At 39.0% G+C, this 24,233-nt stretch overlaps 1 protein-coding gene across 1 annotated transcript in view; it reads left to right on the top strand.

The window, feature by feature from the left end:
- The window catches only part of Dpp10 (dipeptidyl peptidase like 10), a 1,452,235-nt gene that overhangs the window by 417,999 nt on the left and 1,010,003 nt on the right, over window positions 1-24,233 (top strand). The window lies entirely within an intron of this gene.

Here is a 24,233-nt window from a genome sequence, read left to right as displayed (position 1 = left end):
CTTTCCAGCTGTGATCATCTGGCAGCATCAGGGGAAGGTTAGATTCACTGCTGGTCTGCTTATATTCTTTAAAGATTATTTTTGTTTGATTGTGTGTGTGTGTGTGTGTGTGTGTGTGTGTGTGTGTGTGTGTGCGTGTTGACATGCCCTTTCCAGCTGTGATCATCTGGCAGCATCAGGGGAAGTTAGATTCACTGCTGGTCTGCTTATATTCCTTAAAGATTATTTTTGTTTGATTGTATGTGTGTGTGTGTGCATGCTCGTGTGCGCGCGTGTGCGTGTTGACATGTCTGATGTGTCTGATGAGGGTTTCACATTGCCTACAGCTGCTTAACACAGGCTTTATGAGACACCAGACAAGAGCACTGGGAACCAGACATGGGACAACTGTAAAAAATAAGTACTCCTAAGTGATGTGCCATCTATTCAGCTGAGCATGTTTCTTATGTTAACCAACATGGCATAACTCTTGTTGCTTGTAACATCTTGAGAACATTGCAAACATGGCTGTGTTTAGTTCTTAACAGTTGTGGTAGGAGACAGGCTTTGGCATGAGCCCTATTTTATAAGAAAAGAATCTTAGGTGATTCTACTTCCGCAAGGCCACTGCTGGAGAAGGGAAAGCCTGAAACAACCAGGTAGGTGTATATTACATCTGTATTCTCATTTTCTCAACAAGCCTGAATCTTCAATTGTATTCTATATATTCTTGGGTTTTGGTTTAAAGATTCACTGATGCCTTTACAGGATTTACATCTTTCCCAGAGAGTGTTAACTGCCAAGTCATGTCTCCAACCACCTTGGTCACAGGATGGTAAAGATTGTGGTGCCACCCAACCATCTCAATGGTTTTAACCCAGAATCGCTCCTGTCTAAAGGAAATACTGGGACAAAGAGTGGAGCAGAGACTGAAGGAAAGGTCATCCAGAGACTGCCCCACCTGGGAATCCATCCCATATATAGACACCAAACCCAGACACTATTGCTGATGCCAGAAAGAGCCTGATACAGCTGTTTCCTGAGAGGCTCTGCCAGATCCTGCCCAATACAGATGTGTATGTTTGCAGCCAACCATTGGACTGAGCACAGGGACCCCAAGGGAGGAGTTAGGGGAAGGACTGAAGGAGCTGAGTTGAAGTTGTTCGCAATCCCATAGGAAAAACAATATTGCCCAACCAGACCCCCAAGAGCTCCCAGGGACTAAACCACCAACCAAAGAGTACACATAGAAGGACCCATAGCATCAGCTTCCTATGCAGGAGAGGATTGCCTTATCATCAATGGGAGGGAAGACCCTTGGTCCTGTGAAGGTTCAGTGCCCCAGTGTAGGGGGAATGTCAGGGCAGTGAGGATGGAGTGGTGGCTGGCTGGGGAGATGAGAACCCTCATAGAAACAGAGGGAGGAGGATGAGATAGGGGGGGTTGAGGAGGGGAAACCAGGAAAGGGGATAACATTTGAAATGTATATACATAAAATAACCAATAAAAAATTAAAAATTATGAACTAGTGAATTGTTTATTCACCCTTATTCCTGTCCCCCCTTCCTCCAATTATACTTTCATGTACTGTGAAATTCATAAGGGTAACCCAAGTAGAGAATGAACCCCAGGAGAGGTTATGCAGTAAGACAAGTTTTGTCTGTTTTGTCCACTTCTGATGTGAAGCCTCCTCAGCCCGAGCTCTAATTGTAGTAGGCATCCCTCTGTCTTCAGAGAAGCCAGTGCCAGTGTCTCTGTCCTGTCCTTGTCTGTCTCTGTGCTTCTGAGTTCCAGCATAGAAAAGACCTTTTTTCCTGGGGGTCAGAGGATAACCATGTGAAGATGGAATTGTAGACACCACCTATGTCCTGTGGATCACAGAGATGAGTGATCACAGCTCCCCGCTTAGGAGCTTTGGTGCTCCAAAATTCCAACCTGTGTTCCCAAACACGCTCACTGCAGAACTAGGGGGATAGTTTAGTTAGTACAGGACGTCCTTTGCAAGTGTTGAGAATGTGAATTAGATTTCAAGAAAGAATGTTTTGTAAAACAAACAAATAAAAACAATACTATCAAAGCAAAACAAAACAGAACACCCAAGCGTGGTGGCAATGGTTGTAATACTAGCAAAGATAGGAGGGTCCCAAGGGCTCACAGACTCACCAACCTAGCCTAGTTGGTGTATGTCAGAGCAGTGAGACACTCTAGCTCCAATTAAATATAAGAGGAACAATATATACATGTGTTCTCTGACCTTTTCCTATACATGCAGTCACACACACACACACACACACACACACACACACACACACACACACACACATTTTCTGGGAGCTTAGTTGAGAATTGGTTTAGAGGTCTCTGGGAACTCAGTGATGAGAAGAATAAACCCATGGCAGGTAATGTGGAAAGCAGAGCTAAAGTATTCATAGCTTGCTTGAAATTTAAGAAGGATTTCACTTTAATAATATTAGGGATAAAGTCTAGTTTTCCCATACAGGCCTACAATTAATGCTTTAAACTATAAAGAAATCATGGTGTTTGGGTAATAGTCTAAATTCTACATTCCAGTACCCATGAAAAAGTGGAAGGAGGTACCCTCCCTTTTGCCTAGACTGCAGTATAGTGAGCATGCTTTTAATATGATAGTTTCTTTCAACCATGGATTCCCCACCTTGGGTGCCATTTACCTCCTCCCTTCTTTCCCTTGCCTGGAGAACACACAGCTTTTCTCTGCTGAAGAAGGGCTTCTCCATAAGAATTGCTCTTTTTCTCTTCTTTGCCACAACACATATCCTCATAGAGACACAGTGCAAGTTACATAGTCAAGAGGAGATATGCTCATAGAATCCTTGTTGTGGGTCTTAGAGAGGTGACTCTGCAGATTAGAGTGTTTGCTACCTCACAGAGGACATGGGGTCAGTTGGATGGCTCACCTTACCTTTAACACCAGCTCCAGGAGATCTGATGTCCTGTTTTCATCTCAACATGCACCTACACTCACATGCATAAACCCACACACACATACATGATTACATAGAAAATAAACCTTTTGAAAAGGAACACATGTTCTTCTGGGGGTGACAATATCTGGAAAGTTCTCCTTTGTTTATATTAGCCCAATAATTTTCAAGCTTGTGCTTGGAGTGGCATTCTGGCTTAGAAGGGAGCGTGTTTTCAAGGACTCCTAAAAATACCTAATGTGCCTTCCAGGGTAGGAGGATAACTAATTCAGGAGTTCTGCTCTGCTCCAGTGACTTTCAGGAGAGCAGGAGGAAGGTGTCTACCCAGATGAGGAAACATGCTGAAACCAAGCCAGGGCTTCTTCTGTAAAGAACAGCCGTGATTCTACGGTGTAACATCATGTTCAAATGTACACAATACATACATGCTTTATATCTTCCAGATTCCTCAAAGAATTATTTTAAAATGTGATTGAGAATTTGTAAAAGAGCAAAAGTAAAAGAAGGGGGATTATTTTAAAGCAGAGGGATAACTTGATAGAAGTTCATTTCTAAAGTGACACTCTTCACTCTTAAACTCTGATCAGGGTCCTAGTAACTCAGTGTAAAAAGTAAGACAGAGGACACACAAGGGCTGCAGTAAGGGGTTTTATTGCATCTTTTCATGAATGTTCATAATATGCTTGCAGATACCACTCCTCTGTTACCATTTCTCATTTTTCCGTAGACCCATCACGTCTCTTATAGTCTCATTTTTTGTTATTTTTTTTTAAATAATCACATTTTATTTTTAAGTGTGTTTGTGCACATGAACATGTGCACTTGGTGTGTGTGTGTGTGTGTGTGTGTGTGTGTGTGTGTCTTGAGGTCAGAGACAAATCATGAGCATTGACTCTTTCCTTTCACAGTGTAGGTCCCAGGGATTGAGCTGAAGTTGTCAGGTTTGAGACTTAGCACCTTTGCCTGCTGAGCTGTCTTCCCACACCTAAACTCCATTTTTCTTTTATGACTTTTCCCCTATGAGAATCTGTATATGGTAGCTAACCTGCCAAACTTATCTTTGTGACAAAGGAATACATCACATAGCCCAGGCTGACTTGGACTCCCGTCTTAGCCTATCCAGGGCTGGGATTGAATGCTTGCATCACCTCACATGGCTCCGTCTTGCTATCCTTACAGCTGCATACCCACTCATCGGCGATTCTTTGTGTACTTAAGTGACTATGATGTGTGCCTGTAGGATTTTGAGAGAACAAGCACTCCCTACAACTTAACATGCGTGCTGCACTTTTGCAGCAGTGTCTGTGGCTTCCTGTGATCTTTTGGAGTATTTTAATGAATTTTCAAAGGAGTGTTGAAAATCTGCTTTGTAAAGCTTTATTCCTACACTCAAATTATCTTAATTCATTACCTTCTTTCTATGATAGTTTAATTGAGTGCAGGATATAAAGCTAATTTATTTCACATTTTTGCTTTTAATAGGTTTCATTTTCTTTATTGAAAAAGTAATTACTGAATTCTGATACAATAACTGGAAATGACTTTTTCTAATAACATGTATTATCAGGTCATGATCAGCAAAAATACACTACATTGTGCCTTAACTTTGGATTTCTGGAAATGAGTTTAAAATTGTTAAGAGTACACATTCGTCATTTGTCCTTTGTATTTATTCATTTTTAAATGACATATTTGCTCATGTTTATTGAAGAAAAATTATTAAATTAGAAAAAGAAAAGTAAATATAATTTTAACACAGAAATAAGGTGAAAAGTCTTCCTAGTGTGTTTCTAATGTTCATAAATATATATAAAAGTACATTTTAACAGTATGCTGATATTATACTGGTTCCTATTCTTTCCTTGTACAGTAATTATCAGATTGAACTGCACAAATAAAAGTGACTATTTTTAAATCATGTACAATAAAAATCTTTTGCTGTTTCAATACATTTCAATGTAGTAACATTTTCAACAAATATTTCTTTTGCTTTTAACTCTCAATATATTCAGAAATTCCATCATCCATCCTTATGCTTATATAAAATAGATATATTTGTACATTTATCTAATAATTTCTTCATTCAATTTTTACCAAGATGTCCTGAATCAATGTTACCTGATGATTTTTGTTTTTAGGATAAGTCCTCAGGAGTAAGAAAACAGCCTGCATGGCTCTTACAAGTGTGTATGTGTTTGTGTATGTGTGAGTGTGTGTGTTTGTGTGCATGAGTGTGCCTGTGTGAATGCGTATTAGTGAGTGTGTGTGTTTCTGTGTATGTGAATGTGTATTAGGGTATGTGTGTGTGTGTGTATGTGTGTGTGTGTTGCCAGAAGCTGGCACTTGGGTCTTTTCTTCTCTCACTTTCTACCTGGTTTTTTGAGAGGGTATCTCTTCCTGAAATTAGAGTTTATCTAGACTAATGGCCAAGGAACTTACCCCGGAGATGCTGGTTTCCTCAGACTTAGCACTGAGATGATGGCTGTGTGCCATACCTGAAATTTTAGTGTGTTCTGGGATCAAACCTAGGCATCATGCTTAGGCAGCAGGCAGGTTAAAAACATTGCAGTGTTCTCAGTTTCTAGCTGGAATATCTCTAAAATATGGAACATATATGTCCAGACTTTACTTATATCTGTGGTTTCTTAGTTCCTCATCAATACTACATAGCATTTACTTGGTTTTAAATATGCTTGTAGATAGAAAACTTATATGCATGGCTTTGACTAATGAATTAAGGAGACAAAGTGATTTCCATAATAATATGGGCCATGCCCACTCTGTATTTTTCCATGTCACAGTCCCTTTGCAGAGACTGCCATGTGCTTCAGCACCATGTTCCATAAGCTAAGCTTCCCAAGCAGGATTGTCCTTGAGGCTAAGAAAGTACGTTGATAAGATGGTCCAGCAGACAGTTAGATAAGCCACTGATGTCAGAGCAGAGTCACAATTTCACCTTTGAAAAATCAGCACCCATTTGAACATGCCTGAGATCAACCAGCCTATCTCCAGGTTTTCTCTGAAGGCCCCTGGGGCCTTCTTAAGAACAGAATCTTCGCATCAAGATAGGTTTTAGGCAGCAGGTTTAAGATCCGTTAGATTAGAGACCAGAATGATGGCTCAATAGATAAGAGCACTTGCTCCTCCAGAAGACCATACTTCCCTTCTCAGCATCAAGGCTGTGTGGCTCACATAGCTGCCTTTAACTCCAGTTCCAGAGGATATAATGGCCTCTACTGATCATAACTGATTTATGCAGTGCTTGGAATGGAACTCAGACCAGCATGTGTGCTTGACCAATGGAGCTATACCCTTCTCCCTATAGGATGCCCTTGACATCAATAAATGGAACGGTACGGGCCATGTGGCAAACATGGGACTTAGTGCTTGCTACCTAAACAATTTACTTGAACTATTACACTGATATGACTAGATATTCTTGCCTTTTTTCAAGTTATATGATAAAATAAATTGTACAAAAGAAGGAGAAATGCCTCTATAGTTAAGAGTGCTGGCTGCTTTTCCAAAGGACTTGAGTTCAGGTCCCAACACCCACATCAGGTGACTCAGAACTGTGTGTTCCTCCATCTGTATGGAGATCTTAATTACACCTGCTGTTGCCCCTGCACTCATGTACAGAAATGCACATACTCATATATACATTTAAATTAAAAAGGTTTAGATTCATTTAAAAAATTAGAAACTGCACATCAGAGAACAGTGATGTGCTGATTAGGGTGTGGTATTGACCACATAAAGCCACTATAATTATGAAAAAAAAATGAAAAGAAGAAGTTGCCTCTTTTTAAAAGCTCAGCAATAGAATATCCACATCAGCAGTTAGTGGATATGCTCGCAATTAAAGCCACAGAGTGGAATTCCTGATGATTCAGCTTTTGCAAATTGAAAGAATAATAAATACCACAGAAAGGAATGTGGTTACTGCTTCAAAGACGCCTAGAAACAAACATCTAATTTTCATGTTATGCTTGTTTAATTAGGTAATTTACTGTAACATATATTTATCAGACAAAAGTATAGATCCGATGAGGCTCTTTTCCTCTTCATATCACTTTATGAGTATTAATTTCTACAGCACAAAGGACTTGCTGATTCTCCTCTCAATAGTAGTGATTGAAAGTTACAGACAAAAGATGTAAGCGTATATGTAGAATATGAGAAAGGGGGAAAGGGTATTTTTAAATGAAGAATGAAGTTTGCAAAGTAGAGGCACTAAAATACCATTTCCAGAACAGCAGAGCAGCTAGTCCTTACATCAAGGAAATCAGAGCTCCTTTGTGGGATCATGCTAAACTCCAAAGCCATTTTGTACGGGTGACCCAACTCTTTGGCTCCTCCAACTTTGAATAGAGAACACAGGTCCAGGAATAAATCTAAAAGACAGTGGAGAAATTCATCAATTCACTGCATCATATTGTGTTCTGGTCACAGGCTGTGGAGGCAGGTCATCCTCTACCTATGGCTTCGATCAAATTAACTGCCTGCCTACTCTTATTGTCTGACAGCTCATAGGAAGAGGTGAACAAATAACTGACTGTTCAACCTAGATAAGATACCAAGAGTAGACCAAAGAAAAGGTTTCACCCAAACCCAGCTTAGTGAAACAGTTGGATGAGATCACTTCCAGGAGTGTGGGTGACAGGAAGGCAGCAGCATCATTGAAGAGACCTCCCAGTATCAGTGACTAACCATAAGAGCAGCATTCCTGGAGCTCCCAGCAGCATGCATAGGCTACTGGGCTGGCAAGATAGTCTCCTTTCTCAACAATTGATACTGCTTATATAACCTTAAGGAGAGCTTCATGCATTCTGTAAGTTTCAGGAGCTTCCTCAGACTTGTGAGTTTTTTTTTTTTTTTTTTTTTCTGAGATCACTCTAGGAAAGAAAATTTCAGTTCAGTTGCAGTAGTTTCTAGATACCTGGCCAAATGAGTGGGTGTGTAAAGGACTGTGCTAGTCTTAATGTGCCAAATGCTGCTTTTGTCACTGAGGAAGGCTGGGCTCAGGGAAAACCAGCAAAGAGAAAGAGAGCACTGTTTGGTGAATACAAACATTGTCGGTTTTTTTTTTTTTTAATTTTAATTTCTAAGCAAATGCTTTAAGATTCTTTTCTTTATTTTACCCAAGAAGACAGAAGAACTGAATCTCCACATCTGAATGTTCTCATTACTCATCATATTTAACTAAAAGTAGGTGACTGGAGGTGTGTGTGTGTGTGTGTGTGTGTGTGTGTGTGTGTGTGTGTTGTAAGAGAGAGAGGGGGAGGAATAAAGAGAAAGTGAGAAGGAGAGAAAGAAAGAGAGACAGAGAGACATGGAGAGACAGAGAAAGAGAGAGAGATGTGGGAGAGAGTTGCAGACACGTGTGTCTGTGCCACCGAGGATATATGAAGGTCAGAGGGCTTGGGTAGGCTTCAGTCCTCTTCTCCCATCTTTCCTGAACCACAGACTCTCTTTTTCTCACTGAGTACTCCAGACTAGCCAGTCTGCCAACTTCTTGGAATTCTCCTGTCTTTTATGCTTAGTGTGATTATAGACATGTGCTACCAAGAGTGGCATCTAGGTTTAATTGGCTTTTAAAAATTCAAACTTAGACCTTCTCACGTGCTTTGCAAGAACTTTCCACACTAATCCATCTCCTCAGCCACATGTGAGATTGTATACCAGTGAATATAGTCAGTAGTGAGTAACAACAGTGGCGGAAAATTTATAACATTTACACAACATTTGTATAGATAGTGATAGTGAGTTTATTTAGTGGTAAAATACAAAACATAAAAAATATTATCTTAAAAGTTTCAAAGCCATTCCTATGATAAAATGCTAAACCGCTTGTTATTCTACAGTAGCTTGTTAGATATTAAATTCAAATCGCCTGTTTCAGCTAGCATTTGATAGTATTTGGATATTTCAAGTTGTCATGTGATACTCATGTAAGCAACAGAAATAGACAATTTTGAGTTAAGATAACTTACTTCCTTGGCCTTTTGCCTTTATTCTTGGCTTATGGTCTTGATCATAAACTATGAAAGAGGAACTATTATTAACAAAAGAGTGTCAAAAGTGAACGCACTTTGATCTGATCTTTAGAATGCTGCATCAGGGCACGAATGTACTGACCAAGGGTCTCATTTTCACATTTGACTAGAAACTACACAAAGGCCTAGGATAGGTCATGATTGGAGAACATGAGGTGGTTGTGATTATTACTTTATTGCATTAATTATCTGTCTTTCAGAAGTATGCCTGCTTTGAAGAGAAGCAGGATTCGTTTGATTAAAATTCTACCAGATTTCTTTATAGGATGTCTCATTTATACTTTAAAGCAGAAGTTCCCAAAGTAGAGAATGGTAGAAATGTCACAAAGAGTTAGCCTAACCAACATGAGTCTGTTGCCCTGATCTTGCTTGCAAGCATGACTTGTGACTGGTATCTAGAAATGTATAGCACCAACAGGTTTCTTCCATTTCATCTATGATCAGCTTAAGGTATCGCAAAAGCTAATGGACATAATGGGTTTTCAAATAAACAATTATTTTCCTTCTGCTTGTCTAGAAACTTCCGAAGTGAACTCTAAGATATCTGAGGATGATAGAAAGTGTCCATATAGCTAGTGTCCCAAGGACTACTCGGGTACTTGACCTGTAATGTGCCTTGGGACATATCATTTCATACAGGGTTTTCACAACTAACTGTTACAAGAAATACATGCATCTTCACTGACCATGCAGAGGAAGGGCTTTGAGAAATTTATTCCTAATTCTGGTGGATGTTAAACCAGGTTTGACTTTTAGTTTGACCCATAAGCATCTATCATCTATTGGAAGCTTTATCCCCAGAATGGTGGTAAGAAGGTAACATGGAGCCTTAATGAGGCAGAAATAAATTGAATGTTCCTGGATCACTGCTAACATGCTCCTGGATGCATTGTGAGGCCAGTAGAGCATAGAGTAATGGGCAGGATCTCTGACCTGGGAGAGGCCCTATGGGATGGCCAAGAACTCTTTCTTGAAATGGGCGTGCGTTCTCTAGGGGTATCTTGGAAGATGTTAATATTAGCTTTGTGTTGCAGAACTTGTCTGTCTCTTATCAGGTTTGGTTTTCTGTCTTATACCCAAGTACAAGGCTCTCGTCTTGGCCCTGACTTCACCACGTCAACTCTAATAATCTCTTTTAAGTCTATCATCTATTCCCCTGTAGCAGATGTCAGTAATTTAAAGTTTTCACAATGTGCCCCCTTTTCATTACTGTCTACTGTGAGCTGGCTCATGCCTTCAAATCTTAGATTTTCAACCTCCAAACTGTAAGATGAATAGATCTCCTTTCTTCATAGAGTAGACAGACCTGGGAAGTTCATTTTAGTAGTGAAAATAGATGACTGTACATCTCTGAGTCTCACTATAAAGAATCATATCCATGAGTTCAACCATACGCTGGATCTCATGACACATATTGTAAACCCCCGCTAAAGCTATAATGTGTGTGTGCGTTTATATATTCACTTAAGGAACAACCGCAGTTCGATTCCCCATTTTGTCTCTAACAATGTTCTGACTACTACATGCATATATATATATATATATATATATATGATAACATTCAAAAGAGTAAACCCATCAGCCAAAAAAAAGCTCACAAATACTTGTTTGAGTAGCATGCTGATGCCTTGGGTTCATATTGCCTTCTTTGGTACTTTATAGGTTATAAATCACATTGGAAACTTTATTTTAAAAATCCTACAATAGAGTTTTAACTGATATAGGGAATAGATTGCATTGATACAGGTTTACACAACCAGAGAATGTGAACAATTCCATATTACATTCCTTAGTGCACATTTACTAAGGACAGAGTCTATGAATCTGAGTAGATGGGGTTTTTTTTTAACTGCTTTTTAGTGCTTCCCAGGGGTATGTACAGCCTGCTAGTAACTTGAAAGCATATACATAATGTATTTCTTTTTATTCTGATACTGTTCATTCTATTATCCTTTAGACAAAACATATTTCAAAATCATTTGATTATTTAAAAAAAAAACTATGTTGCACGTGGTTGTTGGGGTTAGTATGAGTGCGTGCTACAGTGCTACAGACAACTCTTTCTACCATGTAGGTCTGGGGATTGAAGTCTGTTTGCCGGTCTTGTTCACAAGTACTTTTTTTCATACTTCTCTCTCTCTCTCTCTCTCTCTCTCTCTCTCTCTCTCTCTCTCTNCTCTCTCTCTCTCTCTCTCTCTCTCTCTCTCTCTCTCTCTCTCTCTCTCTCTCTCTCTCAAGATGTATTCAGACATATTTCTATTGACCTTAAACCATTGCAAACTTTCTAACTCTGAGCTTCCATGTGACACGCTACTTCTCATTCTTACCAGAGGATGAAACTCTCATCCAAGGCTTTGTCAAACTTATACATCACTGGTAATTCTAGCTTCTGTTTGTCTGTAACTTCTGGTCCCCCTGAGCCATCATCAGTACATAATGCTCTGAGTTTTCATTGCTTCTGCCGCAGGCATGGCTTTGAACATGAGCAACCAACATCTGGCTTTAATGAAAGAAGAGGTGAAGGTTCACACTTGTTCTCCTACAGATTTCACAGGAAGTTCAGGTTCAGAAAAGGTGAGAGTATTATGTTTCATTGTTCATTCTTGTTTATTTCCACCTTGATCCAAAAATAATTTTGTGATTTGGCAAGGAAGGACGGTAAGTAGAAGGTATATCTGTGGAGTTTAGGTTAAAAAAAAAAACTTCAGCTTTTTAAATATTTCTGAAAATGATTTGAAAAAGGTGTGGAGCCGAAGTAAAAGGCCAGAGAATTTTTGTCAACAGAAGGTATTCTATTTTCTTCTGTATTCATCATTATCAAACAAAAGTTCATGACTCAGGGCACTACATCCTCTTCCTAATAATTCTATGTCACTGCAGGGAGGAAGCAGGTGAGCATGTTAGAGGAGGATCCACAGGCCAGATAATGACTTGCTGGGTTCTGTTTATGACTATAATCTTAGTCTCAAGTCAAAATGATAGGTTTTTATGAAAAATTATTTATTACTGTTTTGTGTGTGTTTTGTCACTTGAGTGCAGTGGCTATTCACACCAGAAAAGGGAGTCTGATTCTCAGGAACTAGAGTTACAGGCAGTTTGTCAGCCACCAGACACAAGTGTTGGGGTCCAACCTCTGTCCTTCAGCAAGAACAGCAAGTGCTCTTAACAGGTATGCCCTCCCTCCAGCCCAAAGTTACAACTTTTAGTTACATTTGTACTGACACCATTAAACATCATATGCCCTGGAAATGATAAAAAGGATAGATGACAAGCCAAAGAAGGGTACTCAACTCTCATTTTTCACTGGAGACATCTGTCACTACTGCTACTGCCCAGTGGAGCCATGGGCAACATGGGGACCAGGTTAGGAGGTAGACGGTAGACAAGTCACAGAAATCTGGTTCACTTAAGGAATTAATCATTTATATTTTTCCTACTGCTGTTTACATGTTGTCTACTAACTACTAAAGACAGCACTGGAAGAAGAGATTGACCTTAATCTTTACTCCTATCCTTATGGCCTTCCTTTTCCACTTCCTTGACTTGGCACCTCATTTTGATCTAGAGGATATTCCTTCCAAGCTTTATCTCATGCATGCCTGCAGTTTTCTTCAGTCCATTGACACATCTGGCTCAGTGTTTCTACCTGAGATGGTAAGTGCCAACCATCTAGAACCCAGGAGACATAACCTGGAATTGTGCTTTAGTCTATCTTTGGTCCTTTAGTATTATCAGAGCATATTATATACCTCTTGGTTACCTATATTTTACATGGCAAGTCCTGGATTGCAAAACTCTACATTTATTTGGCAGAACTTGTCCCAGTATTTATAATAATAATAAAAGAAGTGAAGCTGCTAAAATGCAGAGCTTCTTCTTGTCCTGAATAAGGAAACCTGTATCAAGTAGTCTCAGTGCACCTGTGTGGCATGAAAAAACTACATATGCTCTTAATTGAGAATTTTTCCCCTCTGCATTAATCAATGTTGTATACTTATAAATGTTCCACGCCAGGCCTACAGTAGATATTTTGTATATGTGCTGAATTACTCTGTGCTCTCTCGCCAAACAGAACCGCTGGGATGAATATAGGTCGCAAAGGAGATTTAGTAGATTGGTCTATGTAATTTCTGTTGGAGAGTCCAGTGGCTCTGTCTGCATGTTGAGGTCAAGTAGATCAGTGGTTCTCAACCTCCCTCATGCTATGACCTTTTAATATAGTTCCTCATGTGTGGATAATGCCCATTCATAAAATTATTGTTATGACTTCACAATGTTGGTTTTGCTGCTGTTACAAGTCATGTTATAAATATCTGATATGCAGGATATGTGACTCTTTAAAGAGTCCCCACCACAGGTTAAGAACCACTGAAATGGTTTCTTAAGACATGAGGTTAAATGTCTCAGCATTTCTAATTGGCTGAGGAAGTCTTGGAAGATTCCTAAAGAGCAGGTAGGTACTCTTTGGTCCAGATTTGAAGACTGAAGATGCTGGCTTCTGGTGTCAGTGATGGATGGCAGATGTAGCATGGCAGACACACTCACAAGCAGGCAGGGAATGCAGGCAGGCAAAAAGGAAAATCCCCTTGGACTACATAGCCATGAACCATTGCTGGAAAGTGTTATTTTCTTTGGCAGGGGGTGGGAGGGTCTTTGCCCTCAGCTAATATTTCCCTGAAACATTTTGAGACACACTCAGGTATGTCTCTCAGCTAACTCCAGGTCCAGTCAAGATGACAACCAAGGTTAACCAATATTGCACCTTGCTATTTGCACCAAGAATTGTGTCTGCTCATAACCATGAATAACTGATTTTAGTGTAGAAGATTTCCCTGTGACTATTTTAACGCAGAAATTTGATGAACATACATTGAGTTAGGACACTTAGCCAGCTAAAAGTTAAGCCATTAATACCAGTTTCAATGTTTCAACCGTAAGCCAGATTCTCTCAAAAGTCACATTCTGAAAATTCGTGCCCCCTTCCCCGTGGCTAGAAGCTGCTGCTGAGGTAGGGATGCCCAGGGGTTTGCCTAGCTGTAGCATAGACCTCTACTTAAAGAGCTACATAACTAAACGCTTCACATATCTGGATTTTTAAAATAATGAGAAACAAATGCAAGTCAAGGTCAGTTTATAAGCTCAACATTACCAGAGAATAATAAATTGGCTTTTATGTTTAAAACATCCCAGGTCTGCTTGAGTCTCTTAGGTAATTTTGACTCTCTGCATTAGGTAAGACCAAGGTTTCAAAACTCTGCTGCTTCTTTAATAGAGGCTCTAAGGGACGTGTACACACAAACGAACCGTATGTGAATTTGTTTTCCAATGTTTAGTGGCAAGACTCCAATTAGTCCTAATTATTTTTGTGAGGGACTTGCTGCATTGCCAATAATTTAGGATTTGTACTTGTACTTTGGGGTTAGTCTGGTTCAATTGGCTTTCAGATTTACTTCTGGGTGCTTGTTTATAAGTTACTGAAATATCATGACCTCTCAGACTCCTTTGCTTTCTTTAATGCCAGACAACCATATTAAGTAATATTAGAACATTAAAAAAATATACTTGTGCCAAACAGTTGTTATCAGAAATAGGCAGAGCAACAAATAAAACAACAGAGGAGCAGATTGCAATCCAAAGAACAGAATGGACATAACCAAGCCAATTTACAACATCTATAAAGCATGCACTGAAATGGCTTAAATAGAGGCGATGAAGACACACTACAATGAGAACTGTAGGAATAAAGGTGCAAAGGCTACAAGAAACTGAAAGGCATTGCATGACCACAAACTAGAAGAGTGACTGCGGTTGAAATGTCCGTATTGCTCCAAAGCTATGGACAATCTCAGTGCATCTTCATCAAAAGATCAATAATTTTCTTCATAGAATTAGAAAAAGGAAATCAGAAATTTTGTATAGAATCAGAAAAAAGCCCCAAACAATCAAAATGATCTTGAACAAAAGCAACAAAGAAAAAAAAGCACTGAATTGATTTGAAATTATAATACAAAAGTACTATCATCAAACCTGCATGGTAATTATATAAAAAATGACAAATAGTCTAAGGGATGGAAAACAACAACAAAAATAATGAAAACAGGTCATTTGGAGGTAAAGCTCCACATTCACAGACACTGAGTTTATTAAAGTGCTGAGAACAAAGATTAGAGAAAAGACAGTGTGTGGTTTAATATTGTCAGTATGGCAGAACCTAGAATCGCTTAACACCCAAGCCCCTGGGCCTCTGAGAGTATTGATCTCTAGATCAGATTAATTGGGATAGAAAAGTTTATGCTACACATAGATGGCACCACTCTGCTTATCAGGATCTTGGATTGAATATGGAGAAAGAGTGGTAGATACAGGCATTCAACTCTGTGATGCCTGACTATGTGATGTGATCAGCTTCCCCAGCCTCCTGCTGCCATGCAATCCTAACTGTGAAGCTCTATATACTACAATTGTGAGTCAGTTCTTGGCCTTTCTTCTTCACGCTTCTCTTTGTCAAGTATCGTGTCTCAGTGATGAGAAAAGAAACCAATACAGATAACAGTGAGACTTATTGGAGAGATTGAGTATCCAAATGCAGAAGAGCCCAAACACTTTTCACTCCGTATTGAGTCCGTATCTGTATTGAATATCAGCTCAAATTTGATTAAAAGACTTGGATATAAGGTGAGACATAGTACATTTCTAGAAAAATAAACATAGGGAAATGTTTCAATATATTAGAATGGTCAAAATGTTTCCGACACAATCCTAAAACCATAGACAACCCAAGTAAAACTGGCAAAAAAAATTCATATAATTACTTCTTAAAAAAATAAATGAATGCAACAAAGAATAAAATGAAAAAGTGAGAACATGACCTACCAAACAGGAGAAAAACTGCAAACTATGCATCTATCTGAGAAGTTAAAGTCCAAAACACAAATTTACATTTTAAAATTACTTATTCATTTTCCTTGCATATTGATTGGCTGATTGATTGTTTGATTGATGTGCATGTTTTATCTGTCTTTATGTCTGTACATGTCTATCCACAAGAAGATGCCAAGTGTCCTGAAACTGGGGTTGCAGATGGTTGTGACCCACCATGTGGGTACTGGGAATCAAACCCAAGTCCTCTGGAAGAGTAAGTCAGTGTTCTTTACTCCTGAGCCACCCTTTCTGGCCTCACAAATTCAACTTTTTAGAACTCAGCAAGTAGTGAAAGAAAGAGCAAAGAGTGGGGAAGGGAGGGAGGAAGGAAGGATAAGGAGAGAGAGGGAAGGAGAAAAAAGAAAGAGAAAGCTGACTTTGTTTATAATTAAGTGATCTGTCATATAATGTATGAAATTAGGAAAGAAACATTTCATACACATTTTATACCTACACTGTGACTAAAGACTGTCAATTAACAGATGCTACATGTAATTTAATTGCACTGACATTGAGGTCAATAACTCGTGAAGCTAAGTGTAATGTTGGATGGTGGGGGGCTGGGCCGCCTTTCACTTAAGGCATTTACAGCACCAGGAAGAATTTGCACAAGACTGCTGGAATGTTCTCTAAGTCCTGTCTCTTGTTCTGGGTGCTGACTGCATGGGTGTGTTCTTTTCACGAATATCTGTCTCTCTAGAACTTAGGATTTGCTTCTGTTCTCCCCTATATGCTACACTTGATATGGTAAATTTTGTATTGAGGAATAAATGCCATATGGAATTGAGAAGATAGGATTCTAGCTTTCATTTATCTTCTCTGAAGGTCAGCTTGTACCTATATAAACATAATTCCTTCAAAACTCAACCTCTACTCAGGCTATGTATAAGAAATCAGCATATCATGTACAGACTACTGTCTCAATCTTACTACAAAACTGAATTGGCAGGGAAGGCTGGAGCAATGACTTGGTGGGTAAATGCTTGCCATATAGCCATGATGATCTGAGTCTGAGTTCCTACCATTCATATAAAAGCTGAACAGAGTAGCATGCATCTGTAACCTCCACCATAGGGCTATAGATAGGCAGATACCTGGTGTTTCCTGGCTAGTCACTCTAAATGGATAGGTGACTCTCGGGTTCAGTGAGAGACCCTGTTTCAAAAATCACCCAATGAATGACAGGGTAAGACACCCAATATCAACCTCTGACCTTCATGTCTCCATGCATGGGTGCATAAATCCCCCCCCCAACACACACACAAAGATAATGAAATAGACAGTGGGATGACCTTGCTCACTGAGTCACATTGTCCACATTCAGGTTCTGAAGGTTCATGTTGCTCACTTTAAGGAACTAGCAAAATGCAGGGGTTGGACCAAATATATCCACAGCCAGTACGACAGGGTTCCTATCACTCAGTGATAAGCCTCTTCATGGTCCATATAGATTGCCCTTTGAACTTTAGCCAGACTTTCCCTCTTTCTTCTTCCCTAAAAGAAATGAAATGAAGACATCACCCCCTTCTGAGCAATTCCATTAGAGAACTGGGCCATCGTTTTTATAATAAAATCTTGGTGTTATCTATGTTTTGTCTATATCCAGTGGCACGCAAGCAGAAGATATTGTTGTTGCCCAGGGAGAAATCTCAAAGCAGTTTTTGACTCAAAGGCACTACTTGCTTAGAGTGGTTTCTCTCAAGAGAAATACCTATCAAGTAGCTTTAAAATAAATTGGAAAGAGAAGTGGGATGGGGGAGGCAGAGGAAGGACTGAAGAGTCAGCAAATGAGCAGGTTTCCATTTGAAATTTAAATTGGCAGCTGGCAATATTTGAATCGTTCTGCATTTAATATAATTTGAATGGGGCAGATGATAGTCACGCATTTTGAGGAGGGAAAGCGGAACCTTGAATATGAGCCTCTGTCATTCCGCACAGCTCAATTTGACACACTTTCCTCCAGTATGCTTTGAAGAAAATGAGTTCTGGGTGTTTTCCTTGTTTATTCCTGGAGAATACAATGCATAAATGGTGTGAAGACAAGATTCTAGCCATATGATAGCTGGCTATGAACATTTCAATGGGATTGCTGAAATGAGAAAGCTGGACAAAACCTTGAACTTGTGATTAACTGGGAGAGAAATATCTCTAATGTGGAAATGGAAAACTAAGCTCAGAAAATAGCCATTCACAATAAAGTAAGGACAGTACTTAAGGAGATTTAGTAACAGTATATAGGGAAAAAATTCAATTATCAAGAGCAATGTAAATTATTTGTGGGTGTTCTGAGAAAATTATTTCTTTGCATGAGAATACTGAATTTTGCATACCTGTTTCAGTCATCATCCTGGATGCAGACACACCTCAGAGAAAAATCAATCAGGCACCTTACATGCTAGGAATATCAAAATTAGACTAGGAGATGGCCATTAAATGATGAGAACAAGAGTCTACTGAGGAAAGGAGAAACAGACATATGAAGACCCACAGTACTAGAGATTATGCATATGTTTATTATCAAATAATTGAAGAGATAAGCAGTAGGTGCTTATACTTGTGTCTCTAGAAAGAATGGACTTTGGGCATTTATTTTCCACATTTTACCCTCCAAATACAGGAAAGCCAGAAATGTATCTTCTTTTATTCCAATTTGTTTTGTGGGGTGTAGGGGTTAGAATAGAATGCATGTGCACACCAGAAAACAAGACCAAGTACTAATCTCCAGGTACTGTTAACCTTTCTATGATTTTTTTGAGGCAGTATCTCTCACTAGACTGGATTTAACTTATCACATAGGATAGGCTCTCCATTCAGTGAGTCCCAGATGTCCTCTCATCTCTGCTTTTGCTGTGCTGGGATTATAACTGTCCAACATCATCCTTGGCTTTTGTTGCATGGGTGCTAAAGATCAAACTCAGGTCCTCATTCTCACAAGGTAAAACCTTTACCCATGAGCTATTTCTCCTTTCATTTTTTCCCCAATTTTTATGAATGAGGGGGGTCTACAGGAGGCTACGGAAGACTCACCTCTCTTTCAATAGTATCACTGTGGAGTGAAGGGAAACATTAATGAGAGTAATCTTCTCATTGTGTGTGTGGGGTCTAAGTATCTAATTATTTGAAAGACATTGCCTGCCACCTCTTTGAGTTTCTGGTTGTTAATGGATGACATAGGATAGTTAAAGTCTGCAATATCAAGATTGCTTGTGAATTGCAAATAAGATGATACATGAAAGGTTGAAATATATTCCTGATATAGGCATTCCCAAATCCTTTTCTTCAGTAGAATGAAGTTTGGGGTGGTTTGCTCTACTTGCTATAAAAAAATAATCTCAGAATTCCAATTACTTAACATCTATATTGTCTCATGGATAGTAGAGGCTTACAGCTTAAGGACCAAAGGTTGAATTATCTTGAACAGGAATTTTGCTCTGTGGATCTTGGTCACCAGCTTCCAAATTACACTGTTATGTGAACAGAGACCTTAAGAAATATCTTCAAGGGTCTCCAGCTCACTCAGGGCCCTTAATTCTGTACACTGTGACAGTGTTAGAGGGAAAAAATACCTAAAGATGCCCAATAATTGGTTCAGATTCCTTTGCATTTTCAGTTATGTATATGTGTGTGTGTCTATCACATCAGTGCAGTTACCCTCAAAGACCAGAAGAAGGCATTAGATCCACAGAGTAAGAGTAAGTGACAGGCACCCAATCTATATATTTTTGGAAATCAAACTCAGGTCCTGTAGAAGAGCAGTAAACGTGTTCAAGCATTGACCCATCTCTCTAGCCTCCAGTCTTCCTCATTTCCCGTTTAAGGTGTCAGCTAAGAAAAGAAATATTTTATGCAAATTCAAGGAAAACAGAAAGAATATAAATGACTGTGTAATCAATATATCAAATACACAAGTTTAGAATATAATCGATTATGAGGTCACAGAAAATGTTATTTCCATAGTTATACATAATTTGAAAGGAGAGGTCACATATAAATATAGGTAATAATAGGGAGTGAGGGTATTTAAAATTTTATAATATTTAAATGTGGTTTGATTGCATTCCAAAGCAACTTTTCTGGCCTGTCATCTGTGTCACTAAATATAGCCTTACACCCTGCTAGATCAGAACTGTATCTACAAAGTAGGTAATTAGCCTCTTGTAATAAAAATAAAACCTATAAATATCACCTCATTAGTAGGATTGTGTCCTCACTCTTACCTGCTCTCTTCATGATCTAGAATATTCCACAGAACATTTAGAAATCTAATAGCAGGAATAGCAATCTTACAGCTGGGTTCCCTGGCGGGAGTTGTGTGGATCAAAATTAAATGTGACTAGCCCTATATTTTGGATTGATGGGCTCTGAGAAGAAACAAATGAAACAAAGGAATCTTGAAAGTGATGAATTTGAAAGTTGCTTCATTTTGTGTAAGTGTTTTGGGGGCAAGGCACTGTGACTGTGGCTTGTGAGTGCACAAATGGAGAAGACAGAAAAAGTCCAGCTTCTCTACTATTGTTTTTTCTTGTTGGATACAGCTTCTTGGTGTGCACAGGTGTGTGTGTGTGTGTGTGTGTGTGTGTGTGTGTGTGTGTGTGTGTGTGTATGTCCTCAACATTCAACATTCTAGGGTTCTCATGTCTCTGTCTCTCATATCCCAAATGAATATAATGCATGCCTTCTGGGACTTCCACTCTGGTCCCCCACTTTCATGTCTCATGCTTTACTCACTGAAGCATCTCCACAGCCTTCATTTCTGACCTGTGTACATTCTCAGATCTGCGGTTTTTTCTGAATCAAAAAAATTTAAATATCTAATTCCTGCCAGCCACTGACTGCAGACCATGCAGCTCAAGCATGGAATTCAGGTCCATTTCTCCTTGCACATTAAGTTGTTGTGCTCTCAACAAGAGATTAAGGATGGCTATTCAAACCTTAAGTATTTTTTATTCTGATTGAATACATGCTGTTAGCAAATAAATAATAATGATATCATAATCTAATTACCCTATCCCTGTCCATTAATTTTAAATATGATCATATTAAACCCAATATTCAAACTATGGTAGCTCTCTTTCCCTTCCTTTCCTGTCCTTGTCCCCTCTCCCCCCCACAGGACAAGGGTCAATGTCACTGTTTACTGCTATCATTTTCCCAATATGTTCTATCATTAAACTTGGAAATTATTGCATTTCCTATTATTCTTGCCAAGGAGTGATCTTCAAGTCCCTCATGGCTCTGCCTCCCCTGTTACAGGATGGCAGGAGAGTACTACCACATTGGACTTCTGATTTGGCTTACGGAGATCTGAGTTCATATCCTTCCACTTTAAAAGCAAGCATTTCCCCCAACTGAGTACCTCCTGAACCTGTATAAGGTAGGATAACTCTTAGTCATGGAGGAATTTAACTTTTCCAAGAGTCACGAATAAGTCTATTCAATATATTATCTCTTCTAGGCACTCAAAGGCATTGCTTCTGGAGCTATAGTATGTCACATCTACCTGTTCTCTACTCCAAGTGTTTCTTTGGGGGTTGTTCTTTACTGAGAGGCTCCAGAGCAACAGATGTGCCAGGAGCACATGCCAGTGTAGACAGCACTTTGCTGCCATCCTTATCTAGTTGGGTTTGGTGGCTGATTCTCAGGAGCATACTCCTGTATAGATACGTAGGAAATCTCATAAGAAGGGGCTCCATTTGTACCTCTAACCTTGTCTCATGGACCATTTCTTACTTAATAAGTTACCGTACCTAAAATTTCTGTGATTTAAACCAGAAAGGGTTACATTTTATCTCCCGTCAAATGTTCATCAGGAGTATCTAAGGATGCGAGTCTCTGTCTATTGAGTCACTGTACAAAGTGGGCAGATTCTCTCTTTTCTGAAGGTCTGATGGTCCTCATGCCAAAGAATCTGTTTAATGGATGATAAAACGTGTGACTGGGGAGGGAAACATGTCACCTCTGTGGAGTACTTGATTAGTGTTAGCACATGCCTCGGTTGGAGGGCTTGAAAGAAGGTACTAAAGGTCATATATTCCATGTGTCCTAAGGGGGAGATAATGGGAACTCTGTGTTTACCCTAACTTTATTCTGTAATGGGACTCAAGTGCAGACTCAGTGAGTACCATTAAATACCTGCCAACTGAAGAGCCCCATGCTCATGGGTATATGAACAGCATAAGTTGCAATCAGTAGCCTATTTGAAAAGGGAGAGAGGACACAAAATAAGGATGTGGGTTAAATCTGGTAGGATTTAGGGAGGAGCGAGATTAAATATGATCAAAATATATCGAATGCATACATGAACATCTTTTAAAAAGTAAAAACATATTTAAAAGGAAATGATTGCTTCATGCAATGCATATGCTAATTACTCTGATTAGAGCATTACCCAGTGTATTCATGAATCAGAACATCACACTCTACTTATTAAATATGCATAATTATCATGTGTCAGTCAAATTATAAATCTATTTATTTGATTTAAGAAAGAAAAAAAAATCCTATTATCAGCATTCTTTGTTCTTGCCTAGCCCACAGGTATTTCCAGGTACCACTTCACCAGATCATGTCTTCAAGAAATTTTAAATCAATCTTTCTTACTTTAAATATGCATGATTATTGATTCTGGTCACCTGTGGTAGACTAGAACTCAGTTCTTTTTTTTTTTATTTTTATTTTTTTGTCTTTCTCACAGTATTTATTCTTTGAACAATGCTTCCCCAATGCCTCCTTTCTGTCCTTAACACTAAAGCCTCTGTCAGTGTTTATTCCACAGGCTAATTCTCAGAGTCCACTGTCTCAGATCACTCACAGGAGTAAGATCATGCTGCCTTTGTTTTTGTGTCTGGCTTATTTCACCAAACAAAGGGTCCTGAGGACTCATCTACATTGTTCCAAATGATTTTTTCTTTCATTTTCAAGGCCAAATAGCATCTCACTGAGAACATGCTGTACAATTTCTTTGTCCACTCTTCTACTAATGGATGGTTAGGCTCTTGGCTCTTCTGAGTGTTTTAAGAACCATGGAAGTGGGGCTTGCCTCCTAATATATAAATAGTGAAGAGGTTTCTGGATCTTTATAAAATCTGATAAACAGTTTTGTTGTGTGTATATTTCTATAGTCACAAGTATGCGTATATGTGTACACTCATGTGTCTGCATGTGCCTTGGGGGTCAGAGAACAGCCTCTGGTAACATTCTTCCAGATGATTTTCCCTTTTCTTCTTTTAAGATGGGGCTTTCACTAATGTGGGAGTTTACCAAGTAGTATAAGCTGCTTGGCAAGTGAGCACAGAACATGCTTGTCTCCACAGCCACATTATAGAAAAAGGCACCACTCAGGGAATCTTTAAACATGTACTCTGAGCATCAAATTCGGGTACTCGAGCTTGATAAAACGAACACATTACCTAATGAGTAATCAGCTCTTCACCACTCATCAGGTTTGTAATATTACACGTTTACTAACCCAAAGCACATACCCAGAAAACTCAGTGGCACGGGATGATAACACAGAGTACTGACCAGCAGAGAAAGGTGTAGTAATAACAGAGAAACCAAGCAACTACTTAAGTCAAAACGGGTCCTTTAGATTCTTCCTTCTTCAGTGAGTTCCCAAATATTTGCTTCTTGCAGCCATTTTTGCTTCCAAAATCTAGAATGTTCTTTTTAATGAAACAAAAAAAAATTACACACAAAAATCTACATGAAACAGATATCGACGAGTTGATTATTTTAAGTTCCTTGTCTAATACTTGACAATGTGTTTGATTCAAATTCCCCATATAACTAAAAATTAGAAAAGAACTAGAACATTATATACAACATGGAGTACAGAGGTATATATGCCTAAACAAAAACAATTTCAGATGTACTCTTTATACTTAATTTTGTGTTAATATATATTTTGATTTACTCTATATTTGTTCAGAGATAATATGATTATTTACTCCTCTAATTTTATTTATTCCAACCATATAGTTTATACTTAGTAATTTTAGGATAGGTTTAGAGACACTACTGTGTATATCTGAGACTTGGTTGACATTTTTCTTCAAGGAACCTGTTGCTGTATAACATACCACTGCTGATGAGCCTTTAAAGTGGCATGAAATGAAGAACTACTTCATTATATCATCAAGTTCCTCATTAGAAATTCAAACAATCGTAGCTTGGAGACACGGCTCAGCCCCATGATACCTAGGGTCTTTACGAAAAAATAAATGGCTCACCTGTTTGGAATGACGATCATCTGGAGATTCTTTTCTCTCTCCTCTCCTCTCCTCTCCTCTCCTCTCCTCTCCTCTCCTCTCCT

Source organism: Mus pahari, chromosome 5 (genome assembly GCF_900095145.1).
Source record: "Mus pahari chromosome 5, PAHARI_EIJ_v1.1, whole genome shotgun sequence".
Classification (NCBI taxonomy): domain Eukaryota; kingdom Metazoa; phylum Chordata; class Mammalia; order Rodentia; family Muridae; genus Mus; species Mus pahari.
This window is presented reverse-complemented; position numbering and strand designations above follow the sequence as displayed.